Below are 21,306 nucleotides of genomic sequence, written 5' to 3'. Positions count from 1 at the left end.
TAGAAAACCTCCTGCTGTTCAGGAGGTCATTCCAGTACCCTGTCACCTGTCATTCCACCATTTCAATCCCCAGTACATTCCCTCCTGAGAACTGGCCCCGGCTGTGAGGACTAAAGGAAGGGCCTAGGACAAGTCGGGCTGAAGCTCCATTCCTGAGGATCACAGAGAGAAGGGAAAGGAGGGAGGGGTGGACCTGGGTGGCCTTTGGGCTAAGTCAGATAATAAACCTAAGCCACCTGCCGTTTGAGCCCAGAGTATAAATCGCTAATCGGTTTGGGACTTGCACATCCGCTAATGAATTTCTCTCTATTCCCAGAAGATCTCTCTGGAGCCGCCTCACTGGCAGGGGGCCAGGCAGGGAGTTCCTGGGGCTGGGGGCAGCTCTTTGCAGCCTCCAGCCCTGCAGTGCCTATCCACCAGCCCCTTTTGGCCCTTCCCGGCCCCTGTCCTCCATGCCCCCGGCCCGGATGGAAAGTTCAGAGGGAGAGGGGAGAAGCAGGGATCAACAGCAGTCTGTGCTCCAGGGACACCAGACAAGGGCTCCCAACCTCTGCTCTCTCTTTTCCCTGCATCACCCCAACTCCCAGCAGCTTTCTAAGTCTCTCTGAGAGGCTTGCAGGAGCAATGGATAGAGCACTGGCTATGGGGTGAGGTCAAGCTAACTAGGCTCCATCCCAGCTCAGCCTTCTGCCTCCTGCATGGCTTTAAGGGAATAACACAACCTCTCTGGACTTTGTTTAACCAGCTATGAAATGGAGACCATTATGTCTGCTTCAAGGGCTTGTTTGAGGATTAAATAAAATCATGTAAGAGAAGCGCCTGCCCTAATGCCTGGCACATAATTGGTGCTCAATTCATGAACCTTATCTCCTTCTTCTCTAATATCCTCCAGAGAGAGGGGCCAGCTAATCTAGATCTCCAAGAAAATTATTAAAGATGGACGCAGAATGAAGTTGGGTGAGAAATGAAAATCTTCCTGACTAGGCCTGTCACCCTACCCTAACAGATTTAGCTGTTAACATCAGCAGTTCCTGCTGCCACCCGCCTGGACTTCAGAAGGGGCTATGGGTCCCAGAGGATGGGATGGACTGACCTCTCTCCTTCCAGGGCATCCTGTAGCCTAAGGACTACAGGCACAGCCCTCCGGGCAACATCTGGGTACACAGGGGCTGCTTAGGAAAGGCTCCAGGTAGCTGCTGCTGGGGTAGAGGTCCTCCAGTGTCAGAATGCAGATGGCCACAGCTGTGGGATCCGGGCTGTAGCTCTGCCAGCTCGCTCTGCCCATGCCCCTCCCTGTCTTGTACCCTGTGGTCTGCACAGACTCAAGCAGCCAACATGAAGCTGCGCCCCTGCTATGACATATGCAGAGGACAAGTAGAGATGCTATAGGAACTGTAAGCTGAAGTCCCCAGGGGAGTTTGCATTTTGGCAGAGGACAGGCCAAAGAAGTCTTAATTGAAGGACGGTATATGTTCTGGGTGGGACAATGACTTGGCAAATCGAGACCTCCCCATTGGACCTTGAGCCAGCCACTCCCTCTTCATGAGCTCAGCTCCAGGCTTCTGTGCAGGTGTGTCTGGTGGTGAGGCTGGAGGAGGAGCAGGGATGGGGGCTCCCCACCTAGGCCTCAAGCTGTGCAGCTGATGTGGCTAAAAATGTTTTCAAACCTTTGACTTAGAATAACCTCTTCGGGTTCCTTTCTGCTCTGACACTCTAAGAATTTGACGAGCTTAGGGCCTTACCAGGAAGCTCATCTACTTCTATAACCTCTGTATCCTCTGATTCTGTTCACCCATTATCTCCAGAAAAGCTAGAACAGTATAACTGATCTTCACATCCCACCCAGTAACATGGAAGAGATGGGCAGTGTGGACTAATCCTTTCTCCCCTTCTGGCCTCAGTCACCAATCTGTACAATGGCAAGAATTGGATTCAATGTTTTCTGAAGGCATTCCTGTGACTGCTTTCCTCCTGCAAGCAAGAAAAGGGCCAGCCTCAAGGACTGGCAGGAGCCCCATATTAGATGCTGGCTCTGTCTTTATAAAGCTAAATTGAGTAGTTGGTTCTGAACCAGAATAAGGTGAGCCCAGTTCTGCCCAACGCCCATCTCTGGCGGGCCAGCCTCCCCTCCCTGTGACTCTCCCAAAAGGTGCCAAAGTCAAATGCTCACATTTTCCAGGATGTTGACAGATGCAACCCAGGCCCACAGAGGGCTCTGTGTAGCAGCAGAGCCCAACCTAGCTCTACTCTGGCAAGAGGTCCCACCAAGCCAGGGCCACATGGGAGCCTGCCTGGGCCTTAGCCCCAGGGAGAAGAAGTCTGCTAGAGAAAAGGGCCAAGGACCCCAAAATCAAGGAGGTCAGAGGAGGAGTTTCCACTCCTCCACAGTAAACATCCACTTACATTCACAGAGACTTCAAGATAAGCAGACCTGAAAGGGGATATCTCCTACAGTCCCCCATAGTACCATGATATGGCTGAAGAAACTAACGCCAGAGATAGGGGAAGGGACTTGCTTTGGCCTCCTGACATCCCTGCAATAATAGTACTTGGGGGACTTCCCATGGCTTATGTCCTGGCATGCACATTGAATACCCACATGCTCAGCGAGGCCCCCCAAAAGGGCCATGAAATAGATTCTACGCTTATCTCCATTTTACAGATGGAGAAGCTAGAGCTCAGAGAGGAACTGATCAACTCAAAACCAAGCATCCTGGAAGTGGCAAAATCTGGCTTTGAACTTGGGGTTGTCTTCCACCTGCTTTACATACCTAGCCATTGTTGTTGCGGGAATTCTCCTGGATTTATTGCCACCTCTACCCCTGCCAGGCCATGGACCTACTGATGTACCAGGTACCAACAGGAGCCTGGCAGGACCTCAAAGTTCTCCAAGTTCAGGTCCCTCCCTTCAGGGTGAAGTAAGGGGCAGTGCAAAGACTCTTTAACAGAAATGTTTATGGTTTAATGATATATGGGAAACTCAAGGTACAAAACAGAATGGCACATGAAAAGATGCTCAACATCAGGGAAATGCAAATCGAAACCACAATGAGATATCACCTCACACCTGTGAGGATGGCCATTATAACAACAACAACAATAACAAGAGAAAATAACAAATTTTCATGAGGGTGTGGAGAAATTGGAACATTTGTGCACTGTTGGTGGGAATGTAAAATAGTGCAGCTGTTGTAGAAAGCTGTCTGGCATTTCCTCAAAATATTAAAAAGAGGAGTTCCCACTATGGCACAGTGGTTTAAGAATCTGACTGCCGTAGCTCTGGTCACTGTGGAGGCATGGGTTTGATACTCAGCCTGACACAGTAGGTTAAAGTATCTGGCATTGCATCTGAGGCTCAGATTCAATCCCTGGCCAGGGAACTTCTATATGCCATGGGTACAGACATAATGTTTTTTTAATTTTGCTTAAATTAAAAATAAAACCAATAAATGATCCAGTAATTCTACTTCTAGTTATTTATCCAAAAGAATTGAAATTAAGATCTTGAAGAACTATTTGCACCCCTATGTTCCTAGCATTATTACTCACAATGGCCAAGACATGCATATTTATGTATCAACAGATAAACAAAAAAAGAAAATGCAGTATATACACAAAATGGAATAATACTCAGCCTTGAAAAAGAAGGAAATCTTGCCATTTACAACAACATGGATGAACCTGGAGGACATTAGGCTAAGTGAAATAAGCCAGGCACAGAAAGACAAATGCTATATGATTCCAATTATATGAGTTATCTAAAACCGTGAAACTCTTGGTGATTGCTAGTGGCTGAGGGGAGAGGGAAATGAAGATGCTGTTTGATGGCCATAAATTTTCAGTTACTCAAGATGGAAAAGTTCTAGAAATATGCTATATAACATAATGAACATGCTAACAATACTGCACACATAGAAATTTTTAAAGAGGGTACATCTTATGTGTGTTTTTTTTTTTTTTCCATAGCTAAAAAAAAATGGTTTGTATGAAAACAGGAGTGTGTGTGTGTGTGCAGAGTAAAAAAAGACTGGACAGGAAGATACCTGAAAGTTAACAGTGGTCCTCCCTAGTTAGTGGAATTATAGGTGATGTTGGCAATACTCTCTTTGGTTTTCAATTTTTCTACAATGCCTACTTTTCTCACCCTCCTCTCCTTCCTCAAAATGAGAAAGACAAAAAGAAACAAACCAACCAAGAAAATCGGCAGATGCTTTGGAGCTTGACACATGGAGGTCAAGAACATGCCTCTACTAGCCTTGAGACTATGGACAAGCACCCCGGCTCTCTGAGTCTCCACTGTCTGCCCTCTGGGATGAGTGTTGTGAGATCACATTTCCTAGTCTTTGCTGTAGAGCCAACTTATCTTTTCTTTTGATCCCTCAAGGGGGATCAAGAACAAAGGTGGAGAAACTGGCATCCTTATCCCCAGACAAAGCCACCAGGATGTGAGCAAATGCCGGTGTGGCCCTCGGTCTCCACCAGAACTGCTTTCACTTGCCAAGTGTAAGGGGAGGATGTGGCTGGGACTTCTTTGTGGTCTCAGTCCATCAACATGGGAAGTGAGAGCTCTGTGAGCAGGTCTACCCATGTGTGGTGGAGCTGGGGTTGGGGATGATCTTGGAGTGGGCAAAGCCTTCCTGCCCCCATGGGGCTCGCCCTTTGGGCCACAACGGCCCCTCCTGAGAACAGGACCAGCACCCTGCAGGAGTGGAAGTGGGAGGGGAGTGGAAGTAAAAGGAAGAGAGGAGAGGGGAGGGGAGGGAGGAGGAGAGGAGGGTGGGCCCTCGGGATGAGGTAGGGAGGAGGAACCACAGAGCATATGAGAAAGGGCCTGCTTAGGGAAACCCTCACTTCTGCTTCAACCCACCAACCAGGCAAGACTCCCTGTCATCTTTGTTGCCAGGCTCCAGGTCCCTGGTTCACAGGGCGGCGGCTGTACAATCTCTGCCTGTTCCCACTCCAGTAGCACGGCAGGTTGACAAGGCTCTGTTAGCCCTCCCCAAGCCCCACCACCTCCCTTTACCTTCTGATGGAGCTTCCAATTACTAGAGCAGGGGGCAAGACTGTGCCCAACAGTGACCAGGACTCCAGGCTGCCTAGGTGTCACACAGCCACAGCCCCACCCCTACCCAGCAACCCTCCAAACACCTCTAAGTAGACCGGAGGGCCTCCACCGGTTGGAGCCTCCCTCTGCTCAGGACCAAGCAGTTCTTCTGCGAAGCTTTCTTCCATCCCCTACTCTCACACATCCAGTTGTGTTTTCCCTCAGAGACTGAGAATCTAACTTCTTAGCCTTCTCTACAGAAAAAAGAACAATTCTCTGCTTGTGCATTTCTGAAAGTTGAGGGATCTCATTTTCTCTTGCCTTTCCTTAGCAAATTCTAGAGCATTAGAGCTAGAAGAGATTGTTAAATCCAACTCCCTGACCACAACCTTCCCCAGACAACTCCATTGTACAGAAAGACCTACTGAGGCCCCAAAAGGGGAAAGGCCCAACCCCAGATTTGAAGCCAAGTTGTGTTAGAGCTGGGCCCAGAACGCAGAGCTTCCAAGTCAGGACACTTTCCTCAGCCCAGGTGGCTACAGCAGCCCTGGAACTTCCTTTCTAGCACATTCTCACCCCCACTCCGAAGCAGCAGTGGCCTGGGACAAACCAGGATCTCCTCCTGGCTGACAAAGTCAGGGCCTCTGGGGTGCTGACCCCATCTCGTTTATTTCCCCCCCCCACCTCCCCGAGAGGGGCTCAGTCCTGCCCAACACGGGCTTGCTCTTCCCAGTCCTGCACCCCGCACCCTCGTGGGGAGGCTGCAGAAGGAAAACTGAGTTGCTCTCTGCCTCAGGTTTCCAGTGGCACTCACACTAGCCCTCTCTCTCTAGCTCACCGAGTCTTGCAGGCTCTCCCACACCCTCTCCATCTCCGTCTCTCAGTCTGTCTCTCTCACATGCAATATCTTTCCCTCCCAAATCTTGCCCTCACCCTCTTCTGTTGCTCAGTCTCCTTGTCTCTGTCTGTTTCTCACACACGCTGCTAGTCTCTCCCAATTCTCAGTTCCTCCACCTCTCCATATCTCTTACACTGTTTCCCTTTCTCCCACTTTCCCAGTCTCTCTCAGTTGCTGGAGGTTCCTCTCTCGATGTCTAGATCAGGCACCTTCTCTGCGTTTCCTTCTGTCTGCATCACTGGATGAGGGCCGAGGATGACCGTTGCCTCGCCCCTCCCCGGAGTGGGCAGAGGCACCTGTAATATGTGTGGGTGATGCTTCCAGAGCCCAAGACTCCTGCAGGGGGCCAAGTTGAGCATGGACAAATTGAAGGCCGGCAACACTAGGCCTGGCTCTGCTTGGGAAACCCTGATGCCAGTACCTTCCTGAGTCAAGCCCTGGGAACCAGCAGCCCAATTAAACCCCAAAGCCAGCTGGGATGAAGGAACAGGCCTGGCACCCAGTTGGTCCTGTGGGTCTGTGTGTTGGTGCCCACTTTACAACTGGCCAAGCGCTCTGATAGCCTCTGAGTTGATCATCACTGCAAACCTCTGGGGAGCAGAGCAAGAGACTTTTCTGCTTGCTCCATAGACAAGACCCCTGAGTTCCCAGAAGTCAAAGGACTTGGCCCAAGAAAAACAGCCAATGACAGATCTAAGGATTAAAACTGCCAAGCAAATATCCACGGCTCTGGATGTCTCACCCCAACGCCACTCCCAGAACCCTGAGTGCGCTAGCAGAGTGAACAGGCACTATCTAATGCAAAGGCTCTTTCAATAAACACTGAAGCCCCACTTTGAGCAAGAACCCAGGGAAATGCAAAGGAAGACATGAATAAACTAATATCTGGCAAGAGCTTGATTGTTTCTGAAGTACTCTCTCATTTGCCACCTTACTAATAACCAAGGTAAGTGGTGATTAAACAAATGCCTACTGTGGGCTAAGAACTAGATGGCAGAGAAAAGCTTAAGAGCCGAGTCAACCACCATCCGAGTCTCTCCAGGGCTATGTGTGCCAGACCCCTTTGGCAGCAGGGCACCCAAGCAGCCCAGGCCCTCTACCACTGGCAAGGTTGGTGTTGGCCATGGATGGGGCCACAGGGCCAGCTCAGGCTGCACTCACAGGGCAAATCTTGGTCCATCTCAAGCAGGCAGAGCCCAGCGGCATTTCCAGGACCCAGAGGAATTGGTCTTTGCACTCTAATCTGAAATTCTAAACCAAGCCCAGACTGGCCAAGAGCTGACAGAGGAGCTTCTATGGGAGAAGGGCTTAGGGCTCCTCACTGAGAGCAGTGCCAGGGAGGGGAGGGCCCAGCATGGCCCAGAGACCCTCTGGACTTGCTTCCTCGCCCATCCTCAAACTCTGGTTTATGGAAGAACAGTCACCTACTTACTGTCTCTCTCTCTGCTGACCATAATGTCAGCTCCCAGGAAGGCAGGGGTTTTTGCATTTTGGTTGCTGTTCCATTCCCAGTGCCTGCAACAGTGGCTGGCACATAGCATGTACTCAACAAATTGTGGTATAATTATTGAATGAATAAATGATTATTGAGTGAACAAATGAATGAATGTTGTACCCCATAACTGGGGTGGGAGGGTTTCATAGCCTAAGATTCGCCCACCTCCTTCTCCTGGGCAGAACAGGAGAGGGCAGCCCTTCTGCAGAGTTCAGACTCTGCCCAGCCCAAAGTACCTGGTCCAGAACCCCCTAAGACCTCATCTTCTCCTGAGGGCTCGGCCAGGCCTGAGAGGTAATGAACAAGGGGCTTCCCACATTTTCCCACAGAGCACAGTCAATAGCATATATTGTCCTAACTCATAGACTTGTAAGATGTCTGGCAGAGCCCATTCCAAAGTTTGGGAGACTGAGGTCCACGGAGAAGACTAAAACAGCAGATCAAGGTCACTCAAGCTCAGGCCAGGGTTCCTGACTCATGGACAGGGCTCTGGGAAGGGTCAGGGAAGAGAAGGGGAAATCAGGAAGAGGAATGCCCTCAGGACTCCCCATCCTTGGTTCCCATATCGAACCCACCATCTTTGGCATAGTCACCACCCTCTATTTCATACCCATATCACCCTTCTCCCTTCTTTAGGAGCTGGCATAGGGGCCACAGTGACTGTGAATAGGAACCTCCATTTTGCCGGGCCCCAGGCTTGGCCCACTCTTGTCCCAGCCCTAGCTATATCCCCACCGTCCCCCACCCCTCCTCAGATGGAAACTCAATCTCCACTCACACTTGCTCTCTTTATATCTCTCCCCTCAGTTTTATGGGGCGGCTGTGGCAAGAAAGAATGGGGAGGTGCTGTGGCTCAGAGACTATCCTTTATTAGCTCTCTCTTCCAGGGAAATGAGGGGCTGCAGCTGGCCGGTGATATGGGTGGGGTGAGCTGGCCTCTGGCTGCTGGGAAGACTGCACATCTGGGGGCGGGGGACTGGCAGGGAGGCTGAGATGAATTACCTGTGTGTGCTAGGAGAATCAATTGGGCATGCGGGTACGCTGCCTGCCCCGCTGAAATTAGGGAGCAGGGATGGGGGCGCCAGCTGAGGACCTGAGAGCAGACGGAGCCCCCATAGAAGAGGTGGGGGAGGCAAACAGTGTTGGAACCCTGGAGAGAAAGCCCAGTCTTCTTTAAAAAGAAGAAGGGTGAGATCCTGCTATGTAGCAATGGGAACTCTGTCTAGTCACTTATGATGGAGCATGATAATGTGAGAAAAAAGAATGTATACATGTATGTGTAACTGGGTCACCATGCTGTACAGTAGGGGAAAAAAATTGTATTGTGAAATAACAATTAAAAAAATAAAATTAAATTAAAAAATAAAAAATAAATAAAAAGAAGAAGGAGCTATTCTCAAACTTAGGGGAAAATCTCCATAAATGGAGCCTGCCCTTCTCCATGGCACAATCATCTAGCCCCACTACCAGACCCCCATAATACTCACCCTCCTCTCTACATCCCAAAGCCCTCCCAACTCTGTTTCTCTGCCCAGATGGCATGGGAGCTCCATGATGCATCCTGGCCTCTAGTTTGACACACACACACACACACACACACACACACACACACACACACACACGGGCACCACACAGGCAGGCACAAACACGCACACATGCATTTTCATTTTCTTTCTCGCAAAATGTTCCCTCCTCCTTCACCCACTCCAAGGCCATTATGGACAACTCTGCCACTTATTACCCATATCTGACCTCAGTTTTGCTCATCTGGAAAATGGAGCTAATCATTCCAAAACAGAATGTTTTGAGCTTTGGAAACATTAGCAGTTACCACCTGGCCCTCAGCTATGTCCATGGCTGGCAGTGGGGTGGAAAAAGGCAAAAGCCTGGGCTTTGGAGTTTAACAGAATGAGGTTCAAATACAGTTTCTGCAGCTTTACTAGTTGAGGGACCTTACTGAGCCTCAATTTCCTCATTTGTAAAATAGGAATAATCATACCCCCCTTGCAAGGTGACTGAGACAATCCAGAGTGAACATGTTTGAAAAAGTGAGTGCTCTCTCAAGCTGTGAAATGAGCTGCCAGGAGGTAGAAGTCGGTCCTGACAAACCACTTCTCCCTGCCTGCCACTCTGGTCCTTGGAGGCCTCCATAGGAATGCATCCCCTCAGCTCCCAGGGCGCCAGGAGAGAGGAGAGCTCAGAGGTGGCTAGGGGTCAGGAAGTCAGGTGGGCTGACTGGGTTCTGGGCCTTCAAGGTGGTTGCCTACCTAACGGCTGGGGACAATGAAGATAGCCCCCTCCTTCCCACACCTCCCTGCCCCCACCTCTCATCTCTGCAGCCTCTCATTGGGGTCCCTTGCTCTCCAGGAGGCAGCCTCCTCTCTGACATCATCTGCACTCAATTCCCCTGAGGGCCATCCCCAATTTTCATTTCCTCTCACTAATCCTCACACACGGTCCCTTTGCACAGCCCGGAACAGCCTCTGTCCCGGAGCTGGCCCCACTCACCAGATATTTGTTGCAGCTCACAAACCTAGGTTTCTCAGCTGGGAGGGCCTCAAAGAGTTCAGCATCTCCCATCCCCTTCCTCCAAGGCAATGATGAGGATGGGACATGGTGGGGGTGGAGGGTGAAAAGCCAGGACTCCTTCCACCCATTCAGCACCTCTGTGCTAATTAGAAAAGGGCACCCCCTGTAGGCAGATGCAGCCTGCACCAGTGTGGACATGATTGTTAAAGAGAAGGCAGGCTGGGTGTCAACCCCCACTCACACCCTCAGCCAGACACTCTTGTGCAGTTCACTACCTTTACAACCATATATGGTGGCTCTAAAAGTCAGCCGGGGCCTTCTCGTGCATACTCAGAAAGCCTGGACTGGGCTTCTTTGGAGACCTTGCTGCAGGAAAAGACAGAAAGGTTATATTACATCCTGAGACAGCTCACAGCATGGACAAGCACCAAAGGAAGACGATCTGTTCGCTCCATAGCCGGCTTCGTCTAAAGCAAAAATGCAGATGGTAAGGCCATTTCTGGGATTCTGGTGGTTAGAGACAAGGCACAGGGTTGAGGGTAGGCTGGCACAACGGGATCAGAAATAAAGTGCACAATGAAAACCAAAGGAGAAAGCCCAGGCATTCTGTTTGGAGAATAGGAGTTGAGGGCTGAGGTCCAGGTTTCAGCACTGCAGTGGGAGCTGAGGAAGGATGGCGGAATGGAGAGGTTGGTGCCACAGTTCTGAGGAGAGAGTGAGCTTACAGTACTGTGTCAGGTTGGCATAGGGGAGATGGGTGGTCGTCCATGGGGTCTGTTTGTAAGCAGGGCCCCTTGGCCCAGCCAGGCAGTTCCCATTCATCTGCCTCCTTCTAGCCCCAGGATCCCAACGTTGTAAACAAACATGAGGACATTAGGATACATTGGTTTTGCACTTTCCCGTTCTAGCTCCCCTGTGACATGAAGGGAGCAAACTTCTAGTCCTCTCCATCTTTACCCCGGCAGAGCCCTATTCATCTTTCAAGCCTAGTTCAAATGTCACCTCCTCTGTGAAGCCTTTTCTGAACTCCTGCCCTTAGAGTCTCTCAGCTCTCACAGCTTCTTGGACTCCAACTGTCACCACACAGATCACACTCTACTATATCTCTCGATTTTTTGTCACCCTTACCAGACTAAGGGCCCCTGAGAGCAGGGCCTCTGTCCAATTTGCCTTTGAGTCCCCAGGGTCTGGTGCAGAGCCTGGTGCTGGGAAGAGCTTAAGAAATGCATATTGGGTGATGGATGAAGCAAAATGGCTATGTGTCCACATACATGCCATTGGTCACTGGGTCTAGAAAGGGCAGTGAACTCAACAAATGGGCCAGGGAATAAAGCTCCATGACTGTTCTCATTGTAGGCTTCCAGGCCATGTCTGGATCAGAACGAAGGCATGTAGCAGGGGCCGGGGGATGGGATGGGGCAGTGGCCCATGAAGGGCTGATTCCTGTTCATCCTTGACTCATCCTCCTGACTGTTCCTCAGTCTGGCCTCAAGCTCTGGACAAGCTCCAGGAAGACAAGGTAGAGGATAGCCAAGTGATGTCTGACCCATGTCTCTGATGGTCACCATGTCAAAGTCCTATCTTGCTTGGGATGTCAGAACACACTCAGCTGCCCCCTCTCCTCTGGCAGAGGGCTCCATCTCCACAAGTGAGTGATTTCGGAGAGGACCCTGACTGGGGGCCCAAGCCCTGTGGTATATATCGCCCCTTCCACCCCCCTCCTGCTAAGCTTTGATGGGGACAACATGACAAGGCCAGGAGAATGGAGGCCAGGGTGCCCGACCTCTTGGATTCTTGATGCAGCCTTGATGCATCATCCTGTCCAGTGTCTGGCCTCTTCTGACCCAGGATTGTCCCTGCTGGGGTCTGAAGGTCCCTGGGAGGAAGAACACTCCTAGGAAGGCCAGAGAAGACTTGACTTTGGTGCAGAAAGATGGCCCCCACCCTCACCCCTGGGGCATCTGGAGGGCTTTTAAGGAAGGCATCAGGACTGGGCATGGATGGTCCCATGGGCAGGACGGAGGCAAGCAGCGTCCGGCGCCCGCCTGTCCACCCGCCACCCGCCTGCCCGCCCGAGCCTGCACCCGCCTGGCCACAGGCTGAGGAAGCATAATCATGCTGGGCTATTTCAGACCCATTATCTCAGCTCAGCTCCTGCTTCCTGAGCAGGCCCCGAATTAGCCTGGCGCTTTGTTCTCAAGTGCATTTGTCAGATCGCTTGGCCTGTACCTCAAGGAGAAGGAGGGAGTGGAGGGCAGGGGTGGGGAGGGGGCGGAGAGGGAGCTGGAGGAGGAACTCGACGCTAATTAAGTCTCATTAAAAAAAAAAAAAGGACGACGACAATGAGGAATAAGGAGAAGAAGAAAAAGAAATGAAGTGGAGGGGGGAGGGAAAGGCTGCTGAGGAAGCAGAACAGCCGCCGGGAGAGACACACACACAGAAACGCACAGGCACACACACGCCCACAAAAAGACACACAAACACACACAGCTCTCCCTCCTGGCAGCCTGCCTCCTTCTTCCTCGCTCTCAACTCTTCCCTGGCCCAGCCTGGCTAGGTCAAAGGTAGGCACAGAACCTTGGGCCTCCCTCCCAGTGCCCAGGGCTGCCAGGCTAAGGATGAAGGAAGCACAGCCCAGGTTCTAATCATGGCTCTCAGCAATGTAGGAGCCCCTGGCACCTCAGCATCCACATGTGTCATAGGAGGATATTCCTTTATGCCCACTTTTCAACATTGGTGGAATTAATTGGGAACCCTCTGTGCAGAACCTGGGCACACCGGGGCTCCTCTGCTCAGGAACAGCTCCTCCACCTCTGGTCTCTGCCTTTGGCCAGTGCCCTCCCAGGCTCAGACCCAATGAACTGTTCTCAGAGCACTGTACCGGGGCTGGAGGCCTGCTGGCCTGTGCCCCATCACCAGGCCACTTTAAGACTACTGCTTGGGTAACAGACAAAGCTGCCTGGGGCAGGGAGGCCTCTGCATCTCCACAAAGGACCCAAATATTCCTAATGAACTAACTCTAGTGCGCTCTCTCTCTCGCTCTCTCTCTCTCTCTCTCTTTCAGAAATCTTGCTCTCTTAGTAACTTACCTCTCCCGGGACAGGAGCCCAGCTTAGTGCTAAGCTCGCCTTTCACACTCCAGCCTGGCCCTGGTGGCACGGGGCAGGGGGCACTATTCAGAAAGTCTACCCCCTTCTTCCCTACTGGCTGACCTCAGCCTTCCCATCTGTGAGACAGGTGACCTGCGCTCCCCTGCCCACCCCAGGGCAGGAGAGTACTTCACCAGGCCTTCGCCAACTCCTGACAGCTCTTTCAAAGATTTCACTTCAATCTTTGCCTTCAGGGCTGGCATTGACACTCCTCCTTGAGTCCAGAGGCATGAATTAAATGCCATTGCAAAAGCTCCCATAGCCTGAAGCATTCATAAAAACAGCTTAGTGGCAAGAATCTTCATCTGGGTTCAGATGGTTCTGGGAGTCAGATGGTCCTGGATTCAGTCAATAGTCATGAGATCCTGGACAAGTTACCTCCCTTTTCTGAGCCTTAGTTTCCTCCTCTGTAAAATGGGGTTAAGGATCACTGTTACCTCTTACTGTGTCTGTGACGATGACACGAGATCACGTATGCAAAGCACTTAGAAACTATGCCTGGCACATGCTAGATGCTCAATATATTGGGCTATTTTTTAATTGAGATATAATTGACATATAACATTGTATTAGTTTTAGGTGTACAACAGAATGATTTATTTATATACATTGTGAAATAACTACCCCAATAAGTTTAGTTAACATCCATCACCACAGTTACACTTTTTTTTTCCTTGTAATGAGAACATGTTGGGCTACTATTATTACCCCTCCCGCCTCCATTTCCCCACATCTCCCCCACCCCATCTGGCCCAGCCCAGATCTGAATCCCCTCAGAGCAGGCCAGATGCTCCTGTGCCTGGCAGGGCAGAGTGCGTAGAGGGAGGCTCTGTGCAGGGGGAGCTGGGCCAGGACTGCAGGGTTTCGTGTTCCCTCTGGGTTTCTCCCTATGCTCTCTGGCAGGCCTGGGGGAGCTGGGCTCACAGGGGCTCAGGCTGGTCTCGTCACTGAGGTCAGGGACGGGGGCCTTAGCATCAGGAATAGTTAGCTCTAGGAGCAGGAATGGCATGGCCTGGCTTCTGGTAACCTGACTGCCAGTCTCAGATTTGCTGGGGACTCCGTGTGCCCTTGGCTGAGTCCCTGCTTCTATAGGGGTGTCAGCTGGAACCCCCTCCCCCAGTGGTGAGGTTACAAGAGCTCCAGGCTGCTATAGTGGAAGTCACTGCTAAGGTCATGCCCTCCTGGGTTAGGTCAGCTGGCAGAGGTCAGCTGGCATGCCCCATTCTCACCACCCTCTCCTGCACTGCTCCACTCCTCTCTGTGGCAGAACTTTTTATCGAAGTCTCTTCTGCAGCATGCGCCCTCTGAGCCTTTCCACCCTGCATTCCTGCGCAAGCCTTCCAGCAGTTCCAGACTGAGCTGGGGCTCAGATGGGATATGCACTGTGAGCTGAGTTCCCATTGTCCACAAATCGGGACCAGCTGTGAGCAGCCTGAGAGCCCCGGGCTCGTGGCCACCCCCACTCCCATTGCAGTTACAGAAGAAGGGAGTGGAGAGAGCCCACTGCCTGCCCGCCTGCCCAGGGCTCCCCCCCGCCCCCGCCCCCGCCCCAACACACACAGCATGATCAGCTCCCTAGCCAGGAACAATCAAGCATTATGAATAAAGATGTGCAGCTGGACAGAGAATTCCTCCACACCCACCTGGCCCACCCAGCAGCTCCCAGCTTTTCTCCCCCGATCAGGCCCTCTCCACCTCAGGGGTATGCTACCCTGGCACGCTTGCCTGCAGAGGCCAGTTTCTAGGGGCACGGGACTGCCCCCACCTGGCACTGCCTTCAAAAGAGCACCCCAGTCCTCTAAAAGAGGTCATTTGACCCTGTCATGTCATAACTGGGGTAAGCATGAGTACAAGGCCTCTGTGACCTCAGCCATCAGGACTGGTGGGGAAGGAGGAGTCCAGATCCTGGGGAAGCTGAGGCCAGGAACCTGATTCCAGAGCAGGAAGCTTGGTCCAAAGGGGTGTGGACCCCGACCTTGGTCAGTTTCAGTGTTAGGGGACGTCCAGTGACAAAAGGCCAAGGGGGTGGGTGACTGTCTGTTGGTAGCAGAATCGTAGGATTCTAGATATTCTGCACCAACAACAGCTTTCTAGCCAGGGCCTGAGCACATGAGAAATAACATCCAAGGCTTTGGGTGGGGACAGGGCTTTGAAAAGAGCCTTAGCCCTAGGAGGAAGAAATGTGCTCTGCTGGATAACAGTTTGGACCCATGGATGCCTGGGGGTGGTGGGTGGGGGCAGGACAAGGAAGACACAATGAACACAAGATTGGTGCAGGATAATCTCTGAGCCCCTGACACTACAGTATATATAACCAGAGAAATCCCAGCTCCTTTTCCATTGCACCACCCCTCTCCCACTTCTGCCCCTATGTCCTGCCTCTATTGCAACCTCTACTCCCTACTCCTATCCCCAAAACCCAGCAGGACTGCCCAGGTCAGGATTAGCTTCAGACCAAAAGCTGGGTCTCTAGGTCAGTGGTCTCAATCATGGGTGCACAGTGGAATCACCTAGGAAGCTTTGAAAAATTTGAAAGGACCAGACCATACCCCAGACCAACTGAGTCGGGAGTCTCTGGGGTTAGGATTCAGCCATAAATAATTTTAAAGCCCACCAAGGGAGCTGAATGTGCAGCCAAAACAAAGACCAACAGAGTAGTTAAGAACAGGAGCTCGGAAAGTAGAGAGCCTGAATCAGAGCCCCAACCCTGTTGTTTCCTTGTGCGGCAGATTACCAGACCTCTTCAAACCTCAGTTTCCTCAACTAGAAAAGCTGGCTTCCATGATTGTTTCAAGAGTTACACAATAAAATACACACAAAGATGGTACCCAGTAAATGCTCAACCAATGCGGACCTTAATGGCTGATTCAGACAGAGGCTGACACATTGGTCAAAAAGTCATCCCTCTTTATCCAGAGGCTTGCAAACTTAGGTTACAGGTTGGCAATGTCAATGGCATTCCAGAAGGGTCAGGTGGATTCATTAATGGTGGAGGCAAAAAGTATCAGTACTGAGGCATTAGGAACCGTCAGGTCCCATTCACTCATGGTTACAAAGATGGAAACCAAGTTGTAGGAAAGGAAGAGTCCAGAAATCTGGTCTCCTGACTCTCAGGTCCATGCATGTGCTCAAGTCCATACACATGTGTCTGCTATGAACATAAACACACAGTAGTGTACCTACTAAGTACGGGGCACTGTGTCTGCATGGAAGGGGCATGGAGGTGAATATGGCAAAGTCCTTGCTCTCAGGGCTCAGAGCTGGGCTAATACATCTGTTAATCACAAAGGATGAGAAGTGATCAATTCCATCTGGAGAGAAGGTCGTATCCAATAGGAGAGATCCAGAAAAAGCTTCAACAGTAGAGGTGGGCCATGGAGGTGTTCCTGGCAGAGGAGGAGACATGGGTAAAGACATGGAAAGTTTTGAAGCAGAGGCTAACCTTTCTAATCTTTAGAAGAATAACTTAGCTTCTATGTGGAGGGTGGAGGAAAAGGTAGAAGCAGCGAAGGGACTACTGCTCTAGCTCAGGGGACGCCTGATAGGGATATGATTCAGTCCTGTTTCTTCTCCAGTCTCCACCCCTTACTGCTGCTAACTTCACCTGATTACACATTGAGAAAATGAGTGCCATCAAACAAGAACTTCTTTTTCTCCCCACAAATTCCATAGCCCCTTTTCTCCTTCTCTCTCAATCACAATGGAGTGTGAGGCCTTTCTTCTGTCTCAGACCAGCCCTTCAAACTGTTCTCCAGAGCCCACCCTTCTAGCCTTCCCAAGGCTCTTTTGGGTGGCTTCTCCCACTCTCTGTCTCATTCCCTTTAACAAAGACACACTTTCCCTATTTTCCTTCTTAACAAAAATAAGGAGGGGAGAGGGGAAGGAAAGGAGGGAGGGGGAAGGGGAGAGAAGGGAAAAAGGAAAAAAAAATTTAAAAACAAGACTTTCCTTTGATTGACATCTCTCTTCAGCTGTGGTCCCACATCTATGTTTTCCTTCACAAGGGAATTTCTCAAAGAGCCATCAACACTCCACCTCTGCTTCCTCACCTTCCATTCATCTGTTAACCACTGAATTCTGGCAAAATCACTCTTATCAAGATCACCAACAGTGCCAGATTGCCAAATCCAGCAGGTGTTCTAGAAGCTGATATTATGACAGGTAGGCCAGAGCGGTGGTTATGATAGGGCTTCTGGAGAGAGCCTGTCTGTGTTTGAACCCTGGCTCTCCCACTACCCAGGCATATGACCTTGAAAAAGATATTTAACCTCTCTGAGAATCAATTTCCTAATCTGTAAAGTGGAGCTGATAATCATAGCACCTACCTCATTGGGTTGATGTAAAAATTCTCCAAGATCATCCCAGTTCAGCTCCCAGTATTGCCTGACCTCCTCCTGTAAAAAGTCTCTTCTCCCAACCCTGGGACAACACACTCTCCTGGCTTTCCCCTCCTCTATCTGAATTCTCCTCTCCTCTCTACACTCTCTCCTGAGGTGAGCGCATCCATCCCTATGGCTTCAAATGCATATGCCTGTCACTTCCAAATGTTCATGTTCATTCCAAACTTACCTGATCTCCGGCCTCATTTAACCAATCACCTACTTGATATCTCCACTTGAATGCTTAATGAAAAATGCCAAATAAATATGTCCAAGGATGAGTTCCTGTTGTGGCGCAGTGGAAACGAATCCGACCAGGAACCATGAAGTTGCAGGTTCGATCCCTGGCCTCGTTCAGTGGGTTGAGCATCCACTGTTGCCGTGAGCTGTGGTGTAGGTTGCAGACGCCGCTCAGATCTGGCATCGCTGTGGCTGTGGTGTAGGCTGGCAGCTGTAGCTCCAATTTGACCCCTACCCTGGGAACCTCTATATGCTGAAGGTGCAGCCCTAAAAAAAAAAAAAAAAAGTCCAAGGAAAAAGCCTGAATTCAGACTGAAGCCTGCTCCTCCCTGACTTCTGATCTGAGTAAATGTACCATTTACAAGTTGCTCAGGCCCAAACTCCAGGAGTCCTCCTTGATTCTTTCCTTCCCCTCACACCCCACATTCAATGTATCAACAGGCTCTGTTCTACCTCAAGTATATCTCTTCCATCAATGTCTCTCCACCTGTCTTGCTGTGACCATTTTTCCCTACTCTCCCATTTCTTCTCTTACGCTGCTGCAGCCTAGGCTCCTCATGACGGCCAGAGTCATTGTTTTTTCAAAAATGTATTATGAAGCTACACCTCTCCCTAACTGAAAACCTTGAGGTAGATTTGGGCTGTGCTTGGAATGAAATGCAAGCTCCTTACTCTGGCTTACAATGTCCCCCAAAGTGTGGTCTTTGCCTCCCCCTCTGACCACATCCTTTGACAGGTCCCTTCCTTCTCTCCACTGCAGCCACACTGTATCTTTTCTGCTTCTTAACACACTTGAGCCCTTTCTGGCCTCAGGATCTTTGCAGTTGGTCCTTCTGCCTGGAAAGTGGACTCCTTGGCTCTTCACATTGCTGGCTCTTCATCAACCTCGAGGGCTTGGCTTAAATATTGCCTCCTTATGGATGCTAGTCAGATTCTCTAACCACTGAGCCACAACGGGAACTCCTTAAATATTGCCTCCTTATAAAGATCTTCTTTGGAGTTCCCACTGTGGCATAGAGGCTTAAGGATCCAGCATTGTCTCCGTGGCAGCTCGGGTCACTGCTGAAGCATGGGTTCAATCCGCAGCCTGGGAACTTCCATATGCCATGGGTGTGGCTGGGGTGGGGAGGTGGGGGAGGTCTTCCCTGAACATCATACCTAAAATAGCACCCCCTTGTTGTTCTCTATCACAGTCATGCACTTACAGCCTTCACATCTCCTTATGTATGTATTCATTTGTTTCTTCTCTGTTTCCCTCACTAGGATGTAAGTATCATGAGGGCAAATACCTCAGTAGTCTTGTTCACCATGGTTTCCCCAGAAGCTAGTACAGTGACTGTCACTGTGACTGTAGTGTAGGCCAGCAGCTGTAGCTCTTATTCAACCCCTAGAATTCAATGACTGCTGAATGAATGGATGAATGAAGCAAAACAGAAAATGGACCTGGAAAAAAGCAAATTGAAGACATGTTGAGGAAATAGACCTCATTTAAGACTTGGTGATGGATTGGGGGTTGGGGTGAGGCGAAGAAAGAAGGCAATCCTGACTCCTAGGTTTCTGGCTTTATTGACTGGGTAGATGGTTGTACCATTTATGAACTGGACATCATCGAAAGGAACTAGTTTTGGGGAAAAGATGATGCTTTCATCTTGAGGCACTGAGTTTTAGGCCCCTGACTGACATCAAATGAACATGCCCAATTGGGACCTTGGGACTTGAATTCAGTCTGGAACCAGATGAATGTTCAAGACTATTTATAAATAATGGGGCATGATCAGAATGGCTGGAAGCAGGAGAATGAGCATGACTGCTCTGGAGAGAGAAGACCAAAGATGAAAGCTAGAGCAAAACTGGCCCATGTATGGCAAGAGTAAATAGTAAAGGAGCCACAAGATGCAAGAGCCCTGGAGCCATTAGTTACCTCCAAAGCCAAGGGAGGAGACAATGGCAAGCAGGAAGGGACATGTGGCAGGGTAAGATATGAAGATGGGCAAAGACCACTCGATTTGGTGACTGACAAGAAAGCCATTGGCTGTTTTTAAAAGAGCAATATCAGGTGAAAGGGAGAGAGGACACAATGCAGTAGACTGAGGAGAGAGTGGGAGGTAAGGATGCAGAGATAGTGAGGGTAGACAACGCTTCCAAGAAGTTTGGCTGAGAAGGGAGGGCAAGAGAGAAGATGATAGCTTAAAAGGGAGGCAGGGTCAAGGGAGGGTTTCTTTGAAGGATGGGGGAGAGCTGAAAATCCTTGTAGGCTGGGGAGGAAATAGCACTCAAAGAAGGGGGAGGGATGGAGATATAAGAGAAAGGGAATAATTGATGGAGTTAAAGGTTAGGTATGGAGCAGAGAATAGACATATCTTCCTAGGAGACAAAATAGAGAGGGAGGAAGAGAGGGAGGAGGAGAAGAGACTAGGAGAGAGGACATACAGAAAAATTCTGAGAGGGACAACCTTTGTCTTAGCAAAATTGGAAGCCAAATATTAGGAAGGGTGTAGCCGTGAGGCTGGAATGTAAGAGAAATGGAAGATGGGAACCGTAGTCCCAAGGGGATGAGTTAAAAGATTGTGGAACATCAGTATCAGCAAGGGCTTCCCATTAATTCTAGCGAACTTAGAAGTGCCAGGAACTAACTGGCCAGGGCTAGGGACAGCAGCAAAACTAGCAGATGGTATGCAAAGATTGAATGGCTTCAAGTCATGAAGGTTATGGCTGGCACTAGGGTCTAGAGTAGACAAAGCAGGGAGGTGAGGGAGGCTTGGAGAGGATGGAGGACTGGGAAGAATGGGGTAGGGCATAGGAATGAGGGACTGAAATGCTCAGAAGTGGGGTGACCAATTCATCTTTTTCATTAATCCAACACCTTTTTACTTAAGAGTTCAGTGCCAAGCACTAGAATTAAGACCAGGTTCATGAGGAATGAAGGAGCCAGTCATCTGAGGTATGGGCTTAGAAAACCTGAGGATTAGAAATCGTGGGGCTGAAGTCTTTCCAAGTAATGAAAAATCTTGAGATGTAACCAAGCCAATGGTAAGTTTCTATAGAGAGGGTGTGTAGATGAAGTCATGGAGTTGTAGGATGGCTTGGGATTGGGCTGAGGGGATAGCCACGAGGATGCTGAAGCAGGGGCCAGGCTGGAGAGAAAGGCCAGGGGCCTGGTGCTGTGGGAACTGAAGAGTGGCCAATATTTTCTGGTGGGCAATGGGACTGAGAAAGGGGGAGGGGCTTCTAGTCAACAGCATGGTTTTCTATGGAAGAGGGGGCATTGGAAGTTGGCACAGGAATCCTGGCCATAAACAGTAATTGCAAACCTGGACTACAGCAGTCTCCTTACTGCTTCTAGAAGCCAAAACGGGCCAAAGTAAAAAGCAGAGCATCTACTAGAGAGAGTTTCTAAAGGCAGACATGAGTTTCAGTTCTGATCTGAGAGTAAGAGGAGGACGTTTTGGAAAAAAGATGGAGGTGGGTGGCTTTGTCGCCAACAGAACGGGCTTCCATGGAGAACACTTGGGGTATTGATGGCTAAGATCAGACTTGGAGAGAAGGAAAAAGGACTGAGTAGCACCTAAGAG

This window comes from Phacochoerus africanus, chromosome X (assembly GCF_016906955.1).
Source record: "Phacochoerus africanus isolate WHEZ1 chromosome X, ROS_Pafr_v1, whole genome shotgun sequence".
Classification (NCBI taxonomy): domain Eukaryota; kingdom Metazoa; phylum Chordata; class Mammalia; order Artiodactyla; family Suidae; genus Phacochoerus; species Phacochoerus africanus.
The sequence above is the reverse complement of the archived record's forward strand: the minus strand, read 5'-3'. Positions refer to the sequence as shown.